This window comes from Zalophus californianus, chromosome 8 (assembly GCF_009762305.2).
Source record: "Zalophus californianus isolate mZalCal1 chromosome 8, mZalCal1.pri.v2, whole genome shotgun sequence".
Taxonomy (NCBI): domain Eukaryota; kingdom Metazoa; phylum Chordata; class Mammalia; order Carnivora; family Otariidae; genus Zalophus; species Zalophus californianus.
The window spans coordinates 86,850,478-86,872,587 of NC_045602.1; the positions used below are offsets into that span (position 1 = coordinate 86,850,478).

A 22,110-nucleotide genomic window follows, 5' to 3' on the forward strand; every position below is an offset into this window, starting at 1 on the left:
TAGGGGGTTAATATCTGAAATATATAAGAAACTCATATAACCCAATAGTAAATAATCAAACAATTAAAAATTTTTTATGGGCAAACGACCTGAATAGACATTTCTCCAAAGAAGACATACAAATCGTCAACAGTACAAAGATGCTCAGTATTATTAGTAATCAGGGAAATGTAAATCAAAACCACAATGAGTATCACCTCCGTCCTATTAGGACATTTCTTAACAAGAATACAAAAGGTAACAAATGTTCCTGAGAATATGGACAAAAGAGAATCCTTGTACATTGTTGATGAGAATGTAAACTATACAGCCTAAATGGAAAACAGCATGGAAGTTCCTCAAGAAATTAAAAATAGAAACACCATATAGTCCCACAATCCCACTTCTGGGTTCAAATGCAAAGGAAATGAAATTATTATCTTGAAGAGATCTGTATTGTCATGTTTATTGCAACATTATTCACAATAGCCAAGGTATGCAAACAACCTAAGTGTCCATTGAGAAATGAATAAAGAAGATGTGGTGTACACATACAATGGATAATATTCAGCCTCAAAAAAGAATGAAATCCTGCCATTTGTAACAAATGGATGAAACCGGAGAGCATTATGTTAGGTGAAATAAGACAAGCAAAGAAAGATATAAACTGCATGGTATCACTTACATGTCAAATCTTAAAAAAAAAAAAAGAACTCATGGAAACAAAGGTAATATGGTGGTTGCCAGGGCCTCGGTTCCATTATAGGATTAATAAGGTCTGAGACTTATACATTAGGTATAACATGGTGACTATAATTGATTATACTGTATTGCATAATTCAAATTTGCTAAGAGTAGAACTTATATGTTCTCACCAAAAAAAAAAAAAATTAAGTATGTGAGGTGATGGATGTATTCATTAACTCGATGGTAGGTACCCTTTCACAATGTATATGTATATTAAATAATCGTGTTGTACACTTTAAATATATTACAATTTTATTTGTCAATTATACCTTGATAAAGCTGAAAAAAAAATCTATCAATCTCACTGCATTTAATAGCTATACTCTCGACCCAGTCCTGCTTTCCAGCCTGCAGACCTGAAGTGTAGGTCCTTATGTTTCTGAGTCCTAATCCTATAATGCTTTAAGAGGACTGGGTGTGGAGAAGGTGGTTATGGAGGGTGGAGGGCCCCCCAAAATGTCATTTTTATCCTTCCAAAATTTTAACCTGTTTTCATTTCTTATGTAGGTTTACCAGCAGAGGGCCCCCCAATACCTTTTTTCTTCTTCCCCAAAAACAAAACCATTAAATAAGGACCTGAAAAATCAAATTCCACTTGATTACAACATATTGGTCACTTATCATCCTTACAAGCAATTAGAGATGCTCTTCATGGCACAGATTGTTATGTGTGTATCCTTCTGGAAAAGGAAGCAAAGCTGCGTTTTATGGAAAACATGCTGAGAGGTGGTAGGTAGTTTGCTGCTAATTCAACAAATGTAACAAATTTGAACTAGCATTGTAAAGTCACTTTATTTAAGATGAAAATTCTTGCAAATGATGTTTCAGAATTAACATTAAAATGCTTCTTTTTAAAAGGATCTGATTTTTGTGTATGTTAACAAAATTTAGTCTTCAATCAAGTTGGAGAATCCAAGATTATTATTTTTTTTTAGTCTAAGCTAATCAGTTAAATGAATGTTACTGGCTTCCAGCCTACTTTTATTTTTTTTTAAAGATTTTACTTATTTATTTGACAGAGAGACACACACACAGAGAGGGAACACAAGCAGGGGGAGTGGGAAAGGGAGAAACAGGCTTCCTGCGGAGCAGGAACCTGGGATCATGACCTAGCCCAAGGCAGATGTTTAACGACTGAGCCACCCAAGTGCCCCCCAGCCTACTTTTAATTAGTAAATTTAAACTTTATAAACACAGCGTGCTATCTTATTGTCTCTTTTGGGAGTAAACTATTCTAAATCTGTAAACTACCTTATCCCTAAACTGGATTTTGTTTCTCAAAGCATTTAATGGTGATTAAGGACTTAATCCTGTCTATTTCATTTTCCCTGGGAAAACCTTGTGGTCTCTGAATTTTGACTTACTTAGGATTCAGTTTTGTGTTATATATAGCACTGTACAACAGAAAAAGTCAGCCCTAATATGAATTATGGACTTTAGTTAACAACAGTGTATCAATATTCTAACAAGTATACCACACTGAGACAAGATAATAATAGGGGAAACTGAGTGATAAGAAGCGAGGATATATGGGAATTCTTTGTACTATCTGCTCGATTTTTCTATAAACCTAAATCTGCTCTAAGATGTAAGGTCTATTCATTTTTTTTAAGGATAGAGGAAGAAATATAACAAGATTCTAACACCGCCCCTCAAGGGAAGGAGAGACTGTATGGTAATGCTTGCTTCCACTAGATCCTGGGCAGAGCCTTGGAGAGTGGGGCCTCAGAGAATTTTCAGTCTGCTGACTGTTTTCATCAGTTGTTGACTTAGGAGGTTATTCATGGTGAGGGAAAACACTACAATTTACATTTCTAACAAGTTCTGAGGTAATGTTTCAAATATGTCCAGGCTGAAGGGCCACCTCACAGAGATTTCTGCCACATCAGAGGGCAAGGAAGTCACACACATTCCCCAACCCTCAAGCCAGGCAGTTGCCGTGATTGGAGAGGCCAGGCCTGTCAGCATGAGAAACCATGAGACTGAAAACCAAACACCAGAATGGACAAAGAACATCTCAGAATCCCTGTGGGGACCAGTGATGCTAGGACCAGATTAACACAGCCCTAGGGAGGAGAGAGGGCTCCCGTTGATAAGATTATTGTCACTGCAGCTGAGTGGGGGCTTGAAAAATAAAGTTCAGTTACAGAAAAAAATTCTATTTGTTACACATTTATACAAGATATTGAAGATTTGGTTAACTCTCTCTTTACCAAAATTAAGATAAAAGGGAAAAAAATCTTAACAGGTTAAAGAGAAATTCCTTCTTCATCATTTGTGGTATAAGATGTATTAAAATAATTTCAAAGATTTCATACTTCTCAAGCTTAAAGAAACATCCTTATTTAAGCAGAAATACTGGTACAAATTGATATTTGTTTATAAATTTTGATGTGCTTGTCAATTAGAGACAATATCATAAGATTCAGCATATAAACCAAAAGGCCCTAGAAAATTTCTGATGGTCTCACTGTTTATAAGTTGTTCTTATATAGAGGGTTATTAATGATTACATCTTTCCAAATTAATTGTTTTTCCTAAGGAAAGGATTCCACTCTCTTCATTCTGATAATGCTGGCTAACATAATTCATTAGCTAGAATTGTTCAATTTTATTTTGAGAGCAGAGAGAAAACATGGCTGCGATCTTAAGCCAGCATTGACAGGGCAATTTCATTCAGAATTGCTGAGGATGTTTCTGACCATGTTCCACTTGCCAAACTCATAATCCTGGCAAAATTGTAAAGGTGGGATGTAGGAAAGAACAAAAGCCCTAAATTTATTTGAACATTTGCAGTGAATTTTATACAGTTGCTCCATTCAAATGGATGTCAGTATATTCTTACCTCTGTCTATTTTCTGGATGGCTAGATGATTTTCCCTGCCAAAAGTCAACTGTCTTCTCTAGACTTCGTATGTCTCATATGGGATTATTTTCTTATTTGTGTAGAGAGAGATTTTACAAATGTCATAGAGAAAGTAACGTAAAAGAGTTTTGTAAGACCTGGCTCATCATATAGGAACTCCATTCTCTTATCATCCTTGGTCATCAGAGAAAATTGAATCAGCAAATGGCACCCTTAAATAAGCTTACAAAGCTATCTGAAGACTTACTGTAAAGTTTTGTGCAGGTCACCCCAGTTTACAACCAGCAGGTACAGACAGATTTTCCTGCAGGCAAAGTACAGGAATCCTTGCAAGAACTTCAGCTCAGAGACCTAGAAACATCACTGGTGTATGACTGCCTTTGAACCTCATAGGAAGAGATCACAGGTACTGTTGGGGGAGGAGGAGTGTACTATGGTAAAGGTCCAAGGAATCAACCCTTAAACTCACATTTCTCAGTTAAAAAGACATGACACAGCCATTTCCTGGACTCCATGTCTGTGGGACTTGTAAACTGAGAATCTCTTGGGATTCTCGAGAAGCAGATTATAACCTGAAGGAGAAAGCTTTCCCAAGATTTTCCCAGACTATTAAGTAAGAAAGGATTCTCCCCAAACATTGAATCAAGACCTTGAGTACCAGGAGCCTGTAACTACACACCCCACTTTCTCTCACTCTCTTCCTCCTTCCTCTAGCTGTCTTTCCCTCTCTGTTAGTTTAACATTCTGGACTGTTAATTATCAAGGGTGGAAACTTTAACATATCTTCCCTTAATTCTCATGCTTTGGTCTCTAGGGCTAATCCCTGGCATTTTGACACCTGTCTAGTAGGAAGAAAACATGAGCAAGCTTGGAGATTAGAAACAGTGCCACTTTCTGGGTGGACCTGGGGACTCAGAGGCAGCATAGGGTTTGCTCTCCTGGTTGGGACTAGAGAAAATAGGCGTGTGGCTGAGGGGAGCATTTCGGGGCACCTTGATTCTATTACCTCTTACCTTTCTCTACATCAAAACAGTCACATGCACTCCCATTCTTCACCATTTTTATTGAGTCTGGAAAATTGAAACAAAAGCAATTTCCTCTGATAATATTTCCAGACTTCATCAAAATCAGACCTCTTAGAAAGATGATTTCTGCCTTACACTCAGGTTAATTTTGAAAAATGAAATCCAATAAATATTATGTTTGCACTTTTATTATGTTTTCAATCTTCGAGCTGTTGACTCAATTGAGTTTTCAGATGATGTGGAGTTTGTTGACTTCCAACTATAAGCTTTTCTTCAAAAAACAAAACCTAGGTTGCAAGAAAACAGCTTTAAAGGGATACGTAGAGAGGTCTCTCAAGCTTTGTGGTTTCCATAATAATAAACATTATTAATTGAGTTCCCACTGTGTACCAAACTCTATACTAAGGGCTCTACCTTTATTATCTCATTTATTTTCAAAACATTATCTTGCAGTAAGATAAGGAAAGTGGGGTTCAAAAAGATTATGTAATTTGCCCTGTGTCAAGAGATTAGTAAGAAACTGTGAATGAGATCCTGTGTATGAGGTTCTATGTATGAACAGGATCTTTGTATGAAATATTAAATATCACTGATGCTGAAAAACATTTTTAAGATTTGTCTTTTGGCTAAGACAACACCTACAATCCAAGCATTATGTTATCTACTGTAAAATTAGATTGTCAATCCAGAAATGCTTTGCTGCCACTCAGAAGTCAACCAAAACCTCAGTTGTAGATGTGAACACAGAGCTTTTGTGAAATTTCCCACTTCATGTAGAACTGTGTGGACCATGAGAAATTCCTCTAGTTTCAGAAGAACATTAACTGTTCTTCTTGAGCAGTCTCTACTAAATCGGTGTAAATCAGGTCTGTTTTGGGGTGCAGGTACACTCACAAGCAGGTGTCCTATATTGTAAATGAATCTCCTTAGCTATAGCTAAGCCCTGTCTCCCTAACCTTGTGTTCCCTCTCCAGTTACACTAGGGGATGGCACACTTTTTATGTCAAGGGTCAGATAGTAAATACCTTAGACTTTGTGGGTTATACAACCTCTGTGGCAATTTCTCGCCCCTGTCATTGTAAGGTGGAAGCAGCTACAAATAATACATAAATAAGTGAGCATGACTGTTTCCAATAAAACTGTATTTACAAAATTGAATAATGAGCTGGATTTGGCCTTTAAGTTGTTAATTTGCCAACCCTAATTCTAAACATACATTAAGGGACCTTAAATGAATTAAAACGTCTAAAACTCTTAAGACAGAGTCTGACACACACTAGGTTCTATATGTTAATAAAATAAAATAAAAATTGAAATACAGGTAATTCCCTAAATATATCATGCCCTCCATGTCCTCATGTTTTTGCCCATGCTACTTCTTCTTCCTGAAATTTTCTAGCCCATTCTGTACCTGGCTAACTTTTGTGACCTTCAAGACTAGATTTGATATTGACCTCCACCTCCAGGACACTTTCTTTGCTGTACCCTTTGATTGATGTTCTTGCCCTTTTACTTGCACAATACTTGGTGTCTGCCCCAAACAGAGCCCCCACCACTTGGTTCAGAGCTCCCCCACCAGACTGCAAGCTCATTCACAGCAGGGACTTTGTCTTTCCACCTAAAGTCCTCAATTCCTAACTGGAGAAACTTACAAATCTTTTTTAATCACTGAACAATGAAAATCTTCAAATGAATGAACTAAAAGTTTCATCCATAGGGCCTCAGTCACTAAAATCATAATCTAAACAGAAAGTTATAAACCTTTCTCCCAAGTCCCAAACTCATAACTTGATTCCTGTTCATCATGGACATCAGGAGAAAGAGGAGACACATCCACTAGGAAAGAACTCGCTCTTTTTATACCTTTGAGTAAATTCTAAAAAAGGAAATATTTTGAGAACAGAAAGTAAAGTACCCTAGAAACTAAAGAATATTAATATAATGAAGGTAAATATTTAATTAAAAAAAAAGAAAATACCCTAAGGATGGAGTAATATGAATGTACAGGATGGGGAAGAACTCATCTAACATTTACCATGTATGTTCCTCAAAGGTTTGTTAGGACATTCTGTCCTTGTGTTTTTCTCTGTCCTATAAAAAGAAGTTACATTTATGTATAATTGCTGAAAAAAATGTGTGTGTGTGTTATGTGCTTGTGTGGTGAGAATCCAAAAATTAATAAAATGCAGAAGATTTATCAACTATCTGTCATTAGAGGTCAAAAGTAATGGAGAACAAAAGTGTAGGGAGTATCTTCTGTTTTCTATAATTCAGCTTTCCCTTCCCTTTCTTTTGTTAACTGAATACCTTATTTTCCACAGGAGAACTAGCCCATTCCCACTGTTTTGGTGGGACTCCTACTCCTGGTAGGCACATCCATCATGGTATCCTCCCCTTGCTACTCAAGCTATAGGTGCTTGACCCAGTGAGTTCAGTCTGATACTCTCTCCAGAGGTTTCAGGATTTTAATAAACCTACAAAAGGATGGACAATAATTTGCCTGAGTATTTCCAATGAGCATCTTGAAGAGGCTCACCCTCTGTTCTTACTACCTAGCTCTCCAGATCAATCCAACTCTTCTTTTCCACTGATTGAGTGAATTACCTCAAACCTTTTCTTTTGACCTGAGTTAAAGACAGATCCTGTTGCACAAAACCAAAACATCCTAATTGGCACCAGAAAAGTCAGATAAAGTAGTATGAGAACTTAGAAGAGAGCTATTTTTGGTTAAAGGGATTAGAAAAGACTCCATGGATAAATTAGCATTTTAGTTAATCCCTTAAAAATAAGTAGGATTTGGATATGAGAAGAAGGAGGAAGAGGAGGAGGCAGAGGAGGGGAGGAAAGGGGTGTCTTGAGTAGGAGAGTTATGTGAACAAAGTTATATGGGCAAGAAATTGTGGAAGATTACATAAATTCAGATACCAGAGTAGTGATATAACATGCTATAACATTTTTTCATTTGCAAGAACAAAGAAAATTTCTCTTTTCTTTTTTTTAATTTTTTTTAAAGATTTTATTTATTTATTTAATTGACAGAGAGAGAGAGACAGCGAGAGAGGGAACACAAGCAGGGGGAGGGTCAGAGGGAGAGGCAGGCTTCCTGCGGAGCAGGGAGCCTGATGCGGGGCTCGATCCCAGGACCCTGAGATCATGACCTGAGCTGAAGGCAGTCGCTTAACCAACTGAGCCACCCAGGCGCCCCGAAAATTTCTCTTTTCTAAACAATATTCAGTATCTCAAAACATGTTGATGAATCCTGCAGTCTCATGAGTATACTTTTTGGTAAAGGGTAAAGATTAAGAGATTGTATTGGAGTTTGTTACTGACAGTCTCTAACTTTGAGCCAGTTTTTTCTATAGATTCTATTCTTATCTGTAGAAAAACTGCTTCCATACATTGTCACAGAAGTCTATTGGGAAGCTAGTAAGTTGTTGCTGAAAAAAGGATTTGTGGTTTCCTCAATTGCTTGATTTCAGTGCCATCATGCAACTGATAATTCTTATTCAATAAATGAAAATATTTTATCACCAGTCATAGTAAATCTGGCTTATAGTTAATCCACATAACCCAGAGCAGTCATTAGAGGAAGATGTCAACACTTAGAATCCAATGAAGGGGATGAGATTGCCTTTATTTGGTGTCTTTACAATAAAATGAAGGCTTCTGCAAGTAATCAAAAGGCAATTCATTCAGTAATATTTCCACTGATGCCCACCAGTTTCTTTCTTCTAAAAAATGGCGAGCAAGTTTCAGAACAAGGTCATAAATTGTAGGGGAATCAAATGAGAGGTTGTAGGGAGAAGTTGTAATTTTCAGCAACTATATTATGGTGTATGAAAGGCAAAGATAGAAGCTTATAGTTTCTCTTTTTGTTAACATAAACCAGTGTTTCCTAAAGAGTGGTTAGGGAGCACCAGTTCCTTAAAATATCCTCAAAGAAACCTAAAACATAATGTTAGATAGTCAAATATATTTAAGGAAGACCTTCTTATAATTACATTAGCATATCAAAGGCTCTCAGATACCTTTCCTTTAAAGAAACTTATTCAGACTTTTTGAGACCAGCATTCCTAAACTTACATGGCCACAGGACTGTTTTATTTTTCTCATATTACAAATCAATTTGAGAAAAATTGGCATAAGTCTTCACTTGTCTTCTCATTCTCAAGCTTCAACAAATGGACATCTGTTGAACTCTATTACTAATTATTTTTATTGTACTTATATTTATTATTTATTAAATATTGACCTATAATGTCCCCAATATGAGTATATTCTACAAGATATGCTTATCTCAGGTGAATTTGTATGTGACATTCCCTGTGAGGCTATATAGAAGTTTCCATCCCTGTGGTGGGGGCAAAGGCCGAATATGATATCCATTGAGTGGTCAGATAGCTAGAGTAGTAGTTCAGATGCCATGTATCTTAGAACTTATCCTACCCAAGTGAGGAGGAACCCAAGGAAGAAAGAGGAAATGCTCCATTCTGTGTATTCAAAATCACTATCGGGACAAAGGGACAGAGCATGGACTTTGAAGTCAGGGAGAATCACAACTGAATCTTGGTTCCAACACTCACTTACCAGTTGTGTGACTTCAGGCAAATAATTTACTCTCAAGAGAGCCTTGGTGGACTCATCTACAGAAAGGGAATGATACTACCTCATATTGCTTTAGGAAGACTAAAAGATTTAATGAATATAAAGCTGATAAGTAGGCAATTCTTTTCTCTCATTCCTTCTCCACTTTTTTCCTGGGCATGCAGAACATAGAACAATAGTCAGCAGGCTCAATACTTGTGCTGGCTCATAGCACTTGGACAATTAGGCCATTGTCCAAGCTGGTAGTAATGAAGATAAAATGGAAAATACGGATATTCAAGAAGATGTTGAGCCTTAAAAGAGTTCTATAATATTCCTCAGGGAGGAAAGAATAAGTGTATTAAGGAGTCCTGTCTTTGAGTAGTGGTTAATCACTCAACCTTTAATATGACGTTTTATTGAGGTGGTACTTTATCTCACCACTCAGAAATCTAATAATAACTTAATTAATGTTGCTATGAAATGCAGAAAATTCCTACATGAGACTGAGTATAAAGGAAAATTACTTGCAAGATCATTTGCTTGAAGAGAAGTACAAAGAAATAATTTCCCAGTGTGGTAGAGGCTGTGTGGGGAAAAGATTTTACACAATAAATTAGGAAATCTTTACAAGATTTTTAATATTTGCCAATTTCAGACATAAGAAATGACATTTTAGTCATATTATTTTAAAAATTGTTAATGTGATCTGTGTTCTAAAGACAAAAAGACTGTCAGAAGTAAAAAGTATCAAATCACAGGATTCTTTTCCTTCCAGAGGCCTTCAGGACATCAGATTAAACGTGTGCTTTTCTCACATGCTCCTCAATTATGACAATTGTTTTGCTTTAATCATTTTCAAACAGGAAAAGTTTTAAGAGAAAAAAAAAGAAACAGGGATACAGCTGTGCTGTGGGGAAGCCATATTTCTGATGGCTTTCCTAAGAATTTCTCAAATTTCCACCCTTGTTACCTTACAGCTAATTTACAAATCAAACCATAGGATTTTTCTTTAGCTTCACTCTGTTTCTCCATAAAGGAGTCTCTAGCCTCACCTTTAATAGTGCATCAACCACCCTATAGTCATCTTGAGGATTATCAAACTCTCAACAGGGCAAACACTTAGGGCTTTAAATTGTAAGGGTATCAGTTAAAGCCACTGCCATTGTGAGTTATGAATTGACGTCCCCCTGGTGGGCCTTTTCTGGTGGATGGATTAAGAAACAGACATCATCATTTCATGAACATCCGGTGTATACAGTGAAATTGTTGAAAGTTAGTGATGATGACACCTGCCTGAAATTATAGATGTCTATTTTTTATTTTTTTTTAGTTTCTCTCTCAGACAATATTATAAATCCATTCATAGATTTGACTGGTGTTCAAGTAATGACAGATGAATTGTTTTATTTTTCTTTGAAAGATATTTTCTTTTTGTCTAGGTGCACTCTATAATTCTTGCCAGGAATTACTTTTTCCTCAATAGAAATAATCAGTTATCAAAATTTTTTTCACTGTACACTCTCAGTAAGTTTTGGGAAATTTGTTTGCAGACTTACATGGAGAGTATCTTTGAAATATGTGAGTTTTTATTTTAGCTGCTATCTAAAGATTAGTATATATTTGTACTAACAACTAATGACATGGGGAATTCAACTCTGGCTGCATGATAATGCAACACACAATAAGAGGAAGTACATTTTAAAGAATGTAAAATGAATTAGGAAACAATTATTATGGACTTCTGCTGTAGTTGCTTGAACTATGCACTCCTTTATAATAATATCATGTCTCCTTCATTTATGTAAATTCAGTTCCTAACAAAGTACATAGTATCTCATTAATTCAATGGCCACTGTACAGAGTTTAGCATAGTAATGCTAATGAAACCCCAACACACATATATACACAGTGCATACTTATTCAAAATAATGTTCAAGTATACTAGAGGTCACAATCTTAAGTGTGCATGGGCTCCAGGCAGATAATCCAGTAAGGGAGACAGAAGTGGTGAAACAATTGACCCTCTCTGTCTATCCTTTATTTTCCCACTTTTGATAGAGATATTAATTTAATAACTACTTTATCTTTCTCCTAACCCTCAATCGGAATAAGGCAACATAACTATTCCTAAGTAAATGCAAAGTGACACTTGCCCTTGGTCTCAAGAAAGCTGGAGCAGTCACTAAGGTCTATGGCTCCACATGTAAAGGGAGCAGGCATCATTCAGCCAGGCCTGTCATTTTCCTGTGGGAACGATAATCGGCCAGGCCGGGGAATATGAATTTTTATGTGAAATCTGATTTTAAGATGTTTGGATAGGCAGATGGAATCCAGAAAAGCCATATGGCAACCTGGTAATGCCAGAGAACTGTGAGAAAGAGTTGAAGCCTCAGTGAAATTAAATCACCAATGCCGATAACAACAATAACAATAAACATTATGGAGTGCCTGGGTGGCTCAGTCGGTTAAGCAACTGCCTTCGGCTTAGGTCAGGATCTCAGAGTCCTGGGATAGAGCCCCATGTTGGGCCCCTTGCTCAGCGGGGAGTCTGTTTCTGCCTCTCCCTCTGCCTGCTTGTGCTCTCTGTGTTGCTCTATCTCTCAAATAAATAAATAAACTCTTAAAAAAATAAACCTTGTGCATTTCCATTTGTAATATACAAGATGTAGACTCTTAACTAGTATAAAAATGAAAGTCATATCCATCCCCAGGTTATTATTCCCCAGATACAATGACCTACCCAGGAGAGGGAGAGAGAAGAGAACAGGCAAGTGGGTCCCAATTATGCCTTAGTCACAGCCCAACAGCATCTAATAAGGGAAAGAATCATTACTATTTTTTTAATAAAAGGCTGTTCTTTTTGTAATACTGACTCACTTATTTTTATTTGAAGTACTTTCTTTTTCTTGTTGTGCATCACTGATTTTAATAAAGAAAAATGTGCTTCTGAGAGATAATAACCGAGCTGGCTGGTCTATAGTCCTTTGGGTTGAGTAATTTGATGTTGAGTTGAGAGTAAGTACTGCAACTGTCGGGGACACCTTGTCCTCGGTACAGTTCACTGACGGTTCATCTTTGGGTGCAGATAAGCCTTGTTCTTGTTTCCTGTAGGAGGAATATATCCACTGAGACCAGGGGCCAAACTCCATTCTTCACAAGATGGTTTTACTTCAAGCTTCATTTTCTTCTCATCAGGGTCGCACACAACAGCATGCCTAGTGAGACTTTGTCCCATTGCACGTGTTTTGCCACAGCCGGCATGTTCACATGTAAATGGGAGCCTTTCCTAGTGAAAAGAGAGAATGTGGCTCTGGAGGTTCAACACAGTTGTGCAGTTTCCACCACAGCCTTCTCTTGGACACTGGCAAACATCCTTTTCTGGGGCGTGAGTTTTCATATGTTGCTTAGGGGAATCTTTGTGTTGTTTTTTTTTTTCAAATTTTTATTTAAATTCTAGTTAGTTAAATTATAGTATAATATTGGTTTCAGGAGTAGAATATCAGTGATTCATCACTTACATACAAAACCCAGTGCTCATCACAAGTGTCCTCCTTAATCCCCATCACCCATCTAGCCCATCCCCCACCCACTTCCCTTCCATCAACCCTCAGTTTGTTCTCTATTGTTAAGAGTGTCTTAAGGTTTGCTTCCCTCTCTTTTTTTCTTCCTTCTTCTATGTTCATCTGTTTTGTTTCTTAAGTTCCACATCTGAGTGAAATCATATGGTGTTTGTCTTTCCCTTACTGACTTATTTCTCTTAGCATAATGCACTCTAGCTCCATCCATGTTGTCACAAATGGCAAGATTCCATTCTTTTGATGACTGAGTAATATTCCATTACACACACACTCACACACACACACACATTTGCATGTGTGTGTGTGTGTGGCACATCTTCTTTATCCATTTATCATTTGATAGACACATTTGGCTATTGTTGATAATTTGGCTATTGTTGATAATGTTATAAACATCAGAGGGCATGTGCCCCTTCAAATCAGTATTTTTTTATCTTTTGGTTAAAGACCTAGTACTGCAATTGCCAGGTTGTAGGGTAGTTTTATTTTTAACTTTTTGAGGAACCTCCACACTGTTTTCCAGACTGGCTTCACCAGTTTGCATTCCCATCAACAATATAAGAGTGTTCCCCTTTCTCCACATCCTCGCCAAAAATTGTTGTTTCCTGAATTGTTCATTTTAGCCATTTTAACAGGTGTGATGTGCTATCTCATTGTAGTTTTGATTTGTATTTCCCTAATGATGAGTGATGTTGAACATCTTTTCACGTGTCTGTTAGCCATCCAGATGTCTTCATTGGAAAAATGTCTGTTCATGTCTTCTTCCCATTTCTTAACTGCACTATTTGTTTTTTTGGGCATTGCGTTTGATAAGTTCTTTATAGGTTTTGTGTATTAACCCTTTATCAGCTATGTCATTTGCAAATACCTTCTCCCCTTCTGTAGGTTGCCTTTCAGTTTTGTTGATTGTTTCCTTTGCTACACAGAAGTGTTTTATTTTGATGAAGTTCCAATAGTTCATTTTTCCTTTGTTTCTCTTACCTCTGGAGACGTGTCTAGGGAGAAGTTGCTACGGTGGAGGTCACAGAGGTTGCTGCCTGTGTTCTCCTCAAGGATCGTGATGGTTTCCTGTCTCACATTTAGGTCTTTCATCCATTTTGAATTTATTTTTGTGTGTGGTGTAAGAGAGTGGTTCAGTTTCATTCTTCTGCATGTTGCTGTGCAGTTTTCCCAGCACCATTTGTTGAAGAGACTGCCTTTTTTCCACTGGACATTCTTTCCTGCTTTGTCGCAGATTAATTGACCATATAGTTGTGGGTCAACGTAATCTAGCATACTTGGCATTTTATGTCCTCTTTATGGGTTTCTTTCACATGTTTTAAAAGCTCTGTCCATGTTTGCCACAAAGGAATATTCTGTTTGACACATCCAGCCCTATGGACCTTCCCTTGTAGTTTCAGCCTGCTGGGTGAGGTGAAGCATTTCCCATGTCCTTCATGGGCACACTTGTCTGTGGTACTGGCACTGGAATTTTGGCACTGATGGATTCTCAGGTGCTGGTGTTTCTTTTTTTTTTAATACTTTAATTTTTTATTCTTATGTTAATCACCATACATCATTAGTTTTTGATGTAGTGTTCCATGATTCATTGTTTGTGCATACCGCCCAGTGCTCCACACAGAATGTGCCCTCCTCAATGACCATCACCAGGCTAAGCCATTGCCCCACCCCCCTCCCGTCTAGAACCATCAGTTTGTTTTTCAGAGTCCATCGTCTCTCATGGTTCATCTCCCCCTCTGATTTACTCCCATTCATTCTTCCCCTCCTGCTATCTCCTTTTTGTTTCTTAACATATATTGCATTATTTGTTTCAGAGGTACAGATCTGTGATTCAACCATCTTGCACTATTCAGAGCGCTCACCATAGCACATACCCTCCTCAATGTCTATCACCCAGCCACCCCATCCCTCGCACCACCCCACCACTCCAGCAACCCTCAGTTTGTTTACTGAGATTAAGAATTCCTCATATCAGTGAGGTATATGTCTTTCTCTGATTGACTTATTTCACTCAGCATAATACCCTCCAGTTCCAACCACGTACTTGGAAATGGCAAAATCTCATTCCTCTTGATGGCTGCATAATATTCCTTTGTGAATATATACCACATCTTCTTTATATATTCATCTGTCGAAGGACATCATGGCTCTTTCCACAGTTTGGCTATTGTGGATATTGCTGCTATAAACATTGGGGTGCACATACCCTTCGGATCCCTACATTTGTAGCTTTGTGGTAAATACCCAGTAGTGCAATCGCTGGATCGTATGGTAGCTCTATTTCCAACTTTTTGAGGAACCTCCATACTGTTTTCCAAAGTGGTTGCACCAGCTTACATTCCCACCAACAGTGTAGGAGGGTTCCGCTTTCTCCACATCACTGCAAACATCTGTCGTTTCCTGACTTGTTAATTTTAGCCATTCTGACTGGTGTGAGGTGGTATCTCATTGAGGTTTTGATTTGGATTTCCCTGATGCCGAGCGATGTTGAGCACTTTTTCATGTGTCTGTTGGCCATTTGCATGTTTTCTTTGGAAAAAAGTCTGTTCATGACTTCTGCCCATTTCTTAATTGGATTATTTGTCCTTTAGGTTTAAGTTTGATAAGTTCTTCATAAATTTTGGATACTAGCCCTTTATCTGATATGTCAATTGCAAATATTTTCTCCCATTTTGTCGGTTGTCTTTTGGTTTTGTGGACTGTTTCTTTTGCTGTGCAGAAGCTTTTTATCTTGATGAAATCCCAAGAGTTCATTTTTGCCCTTGCTTTCCTTGCCTTTCACAATGTTTCTGGGAAGAAGTTGCTGTGGCTGAGGTCGAAAAGGTTGCTGCCTCTGTTCTCCGTTAGGATTTTGATGGATTCCTGTCTCACATTGAGGTCTTTCAACCATTTGGGGTCTATTTTTGTGTGTGGTGTAAGGACATGGTCCAGTTTCATTCTTCTGCATGTGGATGTCCAATTTTCCCAACACCATTTGTTGAAGAGACTGTCTTTTTTCTATCGGACATTCTTTCCTGCTTTGTCAAAGATAAGTTGACCATAGAGTTGAGTTCTGGGCTCTCTCTTCTGTTCCATTGATCTATGTGTCTGTTTTTGTGCCAGTACCATACTGTCTTGATGATGACAGCTTTTTAATAGAGCTGGAAGTCCGGAATTGTGATGCCACAAGCTTTCCTTTTCTTTTTCAACACTCCTCTGGCTATTCGGGGTCTCTTCTGGTTCCATACAAATTTTAGGATTATTAGTTCCATTTTTTTGAAAAAAAGTGGATGGTCTTTTGATGGGGATTGCATTGAATATGTAGATGGCTCTAGGTAGCATTGACATCTTCACAGTGTTTATTCTTCCAATCCATGAGCATGGAACATTTTTGCATTTCTTTGTGTCTTCCTCAATTTCTTTCATGAGTATTTTATAGTTTTCTGAGTACAGATCCTTTGCCTCTTTGGTTAAATTTATTCCTAGGTATCTTATGGTTTTGGGTGCACTTGTAAATGGGATCGACTCCTTGATTTGTCTCTCTTCTGTCTTGTTGTTGGTGTATAGGAATGCCACTGATTTCTGTGCATTGATTTTATATCCTGCCACTTTACTGAATTGCTGTATGAGTTCTAGCAGTTTTCGGGTGGAGTCTTTTGGGTTTTCCACATAAAGTATCATACCACCTGCAAAGAGTGAGAGTTTGACTTCCTCTTTGTCGGTTTGGATGCCTTTGATTTCTTTTTGTTGTCTGATTGCTGTGGTTAGGAATTCTAATACTGTGTTGAGTAACAGTGGTGATAGTGGACATCCCCGCCACGTTCCTGACCTTAGGGGAAAAGCTCTCAGCTTTTCCCCATTGAGAATGATATTCGCTGTAGGTTTTTCATAGATGGTTTTTATGATATTGAGGTATGTACCCTTTATCCCTATACTCTGAAGAGTTTTGATCAGGAAAGGATGTTGTACTTTGTCAAATGCTTTTTCTGCATCTACTGAGAGGGTCATATGATTCTTGTTCTTTCTTTTGTTAATATATTCAATCACGTTGATTGATTGGCAGATCTTGAACCAAACTTGCAGCCCAGGGATAAATCCCAATTGGTCATGGTGAATAATCTTTTAATGTACTGTAGGATCCTATTGGCTAGTATTTTGGTGAGAATTTTTGCATCCATGTTCATCAAGGATATTGATCTGTAATTATTTTTGATGCGGTCTTTGTCTGCTTTTGGGATCAAGGTAATGGTGGCCTCATAAAATGAGTTTGGAAGTTTTCCTTCCATTTCTATTTTTTGGAACAGTTTCAGGAGAATAGGTATTAATTCTTCTTGAAATGTTTGGTAGAATTCCCCTGGGAAGCCATCTGGCCCTGGGCTTTTGTTTGTTGGGAGATTTTTGATGACTGCTTCAATTTCCTTAGTGGTTATAGGTATGTTTAGGTTTTCTATTTCTTCCTGGTTCAATTTTGGTAGTTGATACATCTCTAGGAATGCATCCATTTCTTCCAGGTTATCTAATTTGGGGCATAGAGTTGCTCATAATATGTTCTTATAATTGTTTGTATTTCTTTAGTGTTGGTTGTGATCTCTCCTCTTTCATTCATGATTTTGTTGATTTGGGTCATTTCTCTTTTCTTTTTGATCAGTCTGGCCAGGGGTTTATCAATCTTCTTAATTCTGTCAAAGAACCAGCTCCTAGTTTCGTTGATGTGTTCTACTGTTCTTTTGGTTTCTAGTTCATTGATTTCTGTTCTGATCTTTATTATTTCTATTCTCCTGCTGGGTTTAGGCTTTATTTGCTGTTTTTTCTCTAGCTCCTTTAGGTGTAGGGTTAGGTTGTGTATGTGAGACCTTTCTTGTTTCTTGAGAAAGGCTTGTATTGCTATATACTTTCCTCTTAGGACAGCCTTTGCTGCATCCCAAAGATTTTGAACAGTTGTGATTTCATTTTCATTGGTTTCCATGAAATTTTTAAATTCTTCTTTAATTTCCTGGTTGACCCATTCATTCTTTAGTAGGATGCTCTTTAGCCTCCATGTATTTGAGTTCCTGCCAACTTTCCTCTCGTGATTGAGTTCTAGTTTCAAAGCACTGTGGTCTGAAAATATGCAGGGAATAATCCCAATCTTTTAGTCCTGGTTCAGACCTGATTTGTCACCTAGGATATGATCTATTCTGGAGAATGTTCCATGAGCACTAGAGAAGAATGTGTATTCTGTTGCTTTGGGTTGGAATGTTCTGAATATGTCTGTGAAGTCCATTTGGTCCAGTGTGTCATTTAAAGTCTTTATTTCCTTGTTGATCTTTTGCTTAGATGATCTGTCCATTTCAGTCAGGGGGGTGTTAAAGTCCCCCACTATTTTTGTATTGTTGTCAATGTGTTTCTTTGCTTTTGTTATTCATTGCCTTATATAATTGGCTGCTCCCACGTTAGGGGGATAGATATTTACAATTGCTAGATCTTCTTTTTGAATAGACCCTTTAAGTAGGATATAGTATCCTTCCTCGTCTCTTATTACAATCTTTGGTTTAAAATCTAATTTGTCTGATATATGGATTGCCATCCCAGATTTCTCTTTGTGTCCATTAGCATGGTAAATGGTTTTCCACCCCCTCACTTTCAATGTGCGGATGTCTTTGGGTTTAAAATGAGTCCTTTGCAGACAGCATATCGGTGGGTTTTTTTTTTAATCCAATCTGATAGCCTGTGTCTTTTGATTGGGGCATTTAGCCCATTTACATTCAGGGTAACTATTGAAAGATATGAATTTAGTGCCATTGTATTGCCTGTAAGGTGACTGTTACTGTATATTGTCTGTGTTCCTTTCTGATCTTTGCTGCTTTTAGGCTCTCTCTTTGCTTAGATGACCCCTTTCAATATTTCTTGGAGGGCTGGTTTTGTGTTTGCAAATTCCTTTAGTTTTTGTTTGTCCTGGAAGCTTTTTATCTCTCCTTCAATTTTCAATGAAATATTGGATATAGTATTCTTGGCTGCATATTTTTCTCATTTAGAGCTCTGAAGATATCATGCCAGTCCTTTCTGGCCTGCCAGGTCTCTGTGGATAAGTCTGTTGCCAATCTAATATTTCTACCATTGTAGGTTACATATCTCTTCTCCCGAGCTCCTTTCAGGATTTTCTCTTTGTCTCTGAGACTCGTAAATTTTACTATTAGATGTCGGGTGTTGACCTATTTTTATTGATTTTGAGAGGGGTTCTCTGTGCCTCCTGGATTTTGATGCCTGTTTCCTTCCCCACGTTAGGGAAGTTCTCTGCTATAATTTGCTCCAATATACCTCCTGCCCCTCTCTCTCTTTCTTCTTCTTCTTCTGGGATCCCAATTATTCTAATGTTGTTCATCTTATCGTATTGCTTATCTCTCGAATTCTGACCTTGTGCTCCAGGAGTTGTTTATCTCTCTTTTTCCATCTTTCTATCTTTTGGTCTTCTATATCGCTAATTCTCACTTCTGCCTCATTTATCCTAGCAGTTAGTGCCATTTTTTATTGCACCTGATTAATAGCCTTTTTTGATTTTGACTTGGTTAGATTTTAGTTTTTTTATTTCTCCAGGAAGGGTTTCTCTAATAACCTCCATGCTTTTTTCAAGCCCATCTAGTATCTTTAAAATCATGATTCTGAACTCTAGGTCCGATATCATACTAATGTCCATATTGAGTAGGTCCTTGGCAGTCGGTACTACCCCTTGTTCTTTTTGTTGTGGTGATTTTTTTCGTTTGTCATTTTGTCCAGAAGTGAATAGATGAATGAGAGAACAAAATGCTAACAGGTTAACAACGTCCCCAGAAAATATACTCTAAACAAATCAGAAAAGACCTGAAACCAGGGGAAAAGAAAGGGAAAGAAAGAAAAAAGAAAGGGAAAAAAAAGAAAAAGATAAAGATAAAAACAAACAAAAACAGAACAAAACAAAACAAAAAAAACAGAATATGATCAAATATGATCAGGCTAGTGCATAGATCAGTGCCACACACTAGATTTTGGGTGTATTTTGGTCTGTTAGAGGAAAGTGCCTCCTAAAATTTTAAAGAAAGAAAGACATATATGTACAAATTAAGGGTTGATACAATGAAGGGATGGAATATGACTTTAAAGATAAAAATTATAAAAGATTTTATAGAAGGAATTGATAGATAATAAGTTGTTTGAAAAAAGAAAGAAGATTTAAGGAAAAAAGGAAAAAAAAGGGAAAGAATGTGATCAGGCAGGAGACTAGAACAAAGCCATACACTAGTGATTTAGGGTGTATTTTGATCTGTTAGAAGAAACTGTATCTCAAAATTTTAAAGAGAGAACAACTTATATATATGTATGCCAAAAATAAGGGTAACTACTATGAAGAGAGAGAATATGACTCTAAAAATGAAAAATAAAAAAAAATTTTTTAAAGGATTGATAAGATGTAGGTTGAAAAAGGGAAAAAAACAGTTTAAATAACTAACTTTGAAAGACTAATGGATCATGGTAAAAAAGCCATGAATTCTATGTGCAGTATTCCCCTAGCGCTGGAGTTCTGCTGTTCTCATTGATCGGTAAACTTGGTCTTGGCTGGCTGTTCTTGTTGATCTTCTGGGGGAGGGGCCTTTTGCCGTGGTTCCCAAATGTCTTTGCCAGAGGCAGAATTGCCCTGCCCTTGCCTGTCCGGGCTAAGTAATCTGCTCGGGTTTGCTCTTGGGAGCTTTTGTTCCCTGCAAGCTTTCTGTTCAGCTTTGGAGGATGAGAGTGAAAATGGTGGCCTCCAATCTCCGGCTCGGAGGAGCCGATAACCCGGGCTCCCACTCCTCAGTGCGCCCCCAAAGAAAAGCAGTCAATCTCTCCCATCTCTCCAGTCTCTGGCCACAGTCTGTGCTCACCCGGCCTGTGACCGAGCGTTTCTATCTCTGGCACCCGACTCAGTGTGGAGTCTCCAAACCTAGCAGATCCTTGTGGTGTGCTCCTGCACTGCTCCTCCCAGAAGAGGAAGGAGAGTCTCCCCGGATCTGCTGCTTGTTGGGTCCCTGCTGGAGGAGCAGTGGCCCGACTGGGCCACGAATCACGGTTTATGGCAATCCTGAGCTGAGAGCCCGTGCCTCGGCTCCGTCTCTGCAGCCGGCTTCCCCGCTTTGATACCTGGGAGATTTGCTGCACTCAGGCACCCCTGCTCTTTCTGTGACCCCGAGGGTCCTGAGACCACACTGTCCCGCCAGGGTTCCACCCCAGCTTAGCCACTGGAGCGACATCCCTCAGCGGAGCCGACTTCTAAAAGTTCTGATTTTGTGCTCTGCGGCTCTATCACTTGCCAGAAGCGGTCGACAGAGGCCCCCTCCCCGACTGTCTATCCTCCCGAATATCGCCCCGGATTCACTTCTCTGCACGTCCTACCTTCTAGTAAGCGGTCGCTTTTCTGTTCAGAGAGTTGTTGGTGTTCTTTTCTTCTATCTCCTGTTGAGTTCGTAGGTGTCCAGAATGGTTTGATCCCTATTCAGCTGAATTCCTGAGACCAGACGAAATCCAGGTCTCCTACTCCTCCACCATCTTGGGAGAGTGTCTCTCAGCTCCTGGTGTTCTTAAAGGCCTTCTTACAACCTTCAAAAGTGCATAGATATCGTTTTTTGCTGATTTTCATGTCTGCATTCAAAATGCTTCTTCAGGTTTGATTTTGTGTTAAATCTGTGGTCACAGCCACTAGCTGTGTAAATGGCTTTCCCTGTCCCTGTGAATCAGGACATGGCAGCTCAGATGGTAGTCCCTGACAAAGTCCCTTTGCCACATCCTTGGTGGTCATACACAAAGGGTGTCTCCCAGTGTGCTTGTGCAGGTGCACCTCTAGCTTCCAGGCCTTACTGTGATTGGTGCTGCAGTCAGGAGAGGAGCAGATGAACCTCCTATTGAGCGCTTAGGGCTGCAGGAGGGTGCTCATGGAGGGGAGGCGGTGCTGGCGATGTTCAGGGATGTCACCAACAACGCTGGCCCTGCTCCAGGGCCGTGGGGCCCACCCTCTCCAACATCCTCATGCCCAGCCATGTGCAGAGCCAAGTACCACAAGCTCTTGTGCACTGCCAACTCTGTCATGCCTTCTGCTCCCAGAAGACCCTCGATGCAATTAAAAAATAAGAGTGCAGTTATAAGTATTAGGCCAATCAGTAGGAGTGTGCAGCTAATCTCACATTCTATAGTCTGTGCTGCTCTGGTTCAGCAAAGAAAAAAGACAAATGATAATATGTGGGTTTTTTTGCTTATTCACAATGCCAGCACTGTTTGAAGAAATACTTATTACCAGAGGGTCACCGTTGCATAATTATAGACATCTTTAAATAAAGTTTTACTTTTATTATTCAACTTTTATGGC

General features: G+C 38.5%; 1 pseudogene; it reads right to left on the minus strand.

Moving 5' to 3' along the window:
- Window positions 1-12,077: 12,077 nt before the first annotated feature.
- Window positions 12,078-21,833, minus strand: LOC113938442 (annotated as a pseudogene).
- Between the last annotated feature and the right edge of the window lie 277 nt (window positions 21,834-22,110).